General features: G+C 47.1%; 1 protein-coding gene across 1 annotated transcript in view; it reads left to right on the forward strand.

Moving 5' to 3' along the window:
• Position 1: 1 nt before the first annotated feature.
• Positions 2–2144, forward strand: part of ZMYM5 (zinc finger, MYM-type 5) — a 45626-nt gene continuing 43483 nt past the window's right edge. Inside the window, exons 1-2 of the mRNA XM_011976531.1 lie at positions 2–223; positions 603–670. The gene's annotated coding sequence lies outside the window, so the exon portion shown is untranslated. The remainder of the gene's footprint in view (positions 224–602; positions 671–2144) is intronic.

The raw sequence follows: 2144 nt of genomic DNA on the forward strand, positions 1-2144 counted from the left end.
GCTCTCGGGGCTGCGCTGCCGCCGGAGCCGAGGTCCCCAGGTTTTTCGGGCGAGGGCTGCTGCCTCTGCCCCGCTGGGTCTTCTCCTCCGCTCTTCTTTTTCCCGGCGCTGCGCGGCTTTTACTCTTTGCTGCTTCTCTGGGCGAGTTTAATGGCGGATCTGGGGCCAGTCGTCGACTGCTGGGGCCCCAGGGCAACTTCTCGAGGCAGTTGTCGGCCCAGAGGTGACGCACGCCGCCCGTTACCTCGGAAATGGTGCTTGGAGTGGCAGAGATGACGCTGGGTGGGCAAACTTAGGAGGGAGTACAAATCCCTTGTCGTCGAGGCAACGTTTACCCGTCCCTCTGCCTTCGTGGGAGCAGGCCTCGGGTCCCCAGCCCACGCCATCCCAGTCCTGCAGGTGGACGAAGCAGTTTTAGCTTTGTCTCGTTGCGGTTCCTGTAGTTCTTTTTTTCAACTTAATTTCTGGGTCACATTAGGGCGAGGGAGGGTCTCCGAGCCCAGGAACTCCTTGGCCTCTCACCCCGTTGCCACCTCCCGGTGTTGAGTTGGTTGTGCATACAGGTTGATTGTACAGAAATTGGTTTTCATTTCTCATTCCAGGACCAGGAATCACCTTCGAGCCTATGTCGTGAGGCTTTGGCAGAAATTGAGAAGGAAATATCTCCATTGTGAGTTTGATTTGTTTTGTTTTGTTTTTTACCTCGCTTTGCTGTCTCATATAATTAGTGCAGTAGTAGGGTGTTCTTCCTGAGGGGTTTACCTTTGTGTTATCTTGAAGGCCTTGGCCTTCAAGTTAATTGCTTGGGTGCTCCTGTCCCCAGAGCCAAGCCATGGTAGTCCCTGGGAAGGCACGGGAAGTGCTGGCATTTATACCACTGGAACTCAAGTTCGAGAACAAGTTAGCTCTTTTAAGTGCCTTGCATTTTACAATTTTTTCTTTTCCAATAGATTGGAAAAACTTTTTTACTGTTGGATTAAAAAGAAACACTACTCAATAATCTGTTGTTTTGACGTTGATGTTTGCCTAGTATTTGAGGAAGACTGTTATTTATGTACCCTGACAGTCCTCCAGCTAGCATCACATGAGGAGATAACATAAACTAGTTGTCACACTGTTCCTAATTCTAAGATTGACCACCGAATCTGAGTGGCCTAATCGCTCTCTGTTAGGAAGTTAATGTTTGTTTTTGTTTTTTCGGGGTTTTCTTTGCTACTAGACAGTGATTTATGTGTTCATTTTGGTACAGTACAAATGCCCTTTCTCTGTCAGCTGTTCACTTAATGCTTTTAACACCAATCCTTGTGTGAATAATTTTATTAGGAGTGAAAATGATTTTCTTTAACAAGCTTTACTTCTACTTTTATTATCTGGGATTCAGTTCTTGCCAATTCTGTCCTTTCAACCTTGATCAGTTTTCTGTTGCTCATCAAAAACAAACTTGTGATTAATTTGTCCCCCATAGTAGTAGTCCTGCCTTCGTTTTACCCTTGTTGCTTTCTACTAACTTATTTGCTCTTATTTTCTTACATTTCACAGCACATCTCTTAATTAGTTAAACTTAGGACTGTGTCAGGATGTGGTGGGTAGGTAAAGTGGCTGGGCACAGTGGCTCATGCCTGTTTTCCAACCACTTTGGGAGGCTGAGATGGGCGGATAGCTCGAGAGCTTGAGCCCAGGAGTTTGAGTGTGGACAACATGGCAAAACTCTGTCTCTACAAAAAAATATAAAAATTAGCTTAGTGTGGTGGCACACGCCTGTAGTCCCAGCTACTCAGAAAGCTGAAGTGGGAGGATCGCTTGAGTTCAGGAGGTTGAGGCTGCAGTGAGCAGTGATCACAGCACTATACTCCAGCCTGAGCAACAGATAGAGACTCTGTCTCAAAAAAATCAGTAAAGTGGCTCTGGGCACTGTGACTCACTCCTGTAATCCCAGCCCTCTGACAGGCCAAGGTGGGAGGATTGTTTGAGCCCAGGGGGTCAAGTCTGCAGTGAACTGTGTTTGTGCCATAGCATTCCATGCTAGGCGACAGAGCTAGACCCTGTCTTAAGAAAAAAAAAAAGCCTGGTCCATGAGGTTTGAGACACCCACACACGCACGCACACAAACGTGTATAGTTAGTGGGAGATATAATTCTTCCGCC

Source organism: Mandrillus leucophaeus, unplaced genomic scaffold (assembly GCF_000951045.1).
Source record: "Mandrillus leucophaeus isolate KB7577 unplaced genomic scaffold, Mleu.le_1.0 Scaffold168, whole genome shotgun sequence".
In the NCBI taxonomy this organism is placed as follows: domain Eukaryota; kingdom Metazoa; phylum Chordata; class Mammalia; order Primates; family Cercopithecidae; genus Mandrillus; species Mandrillus leucophaeus.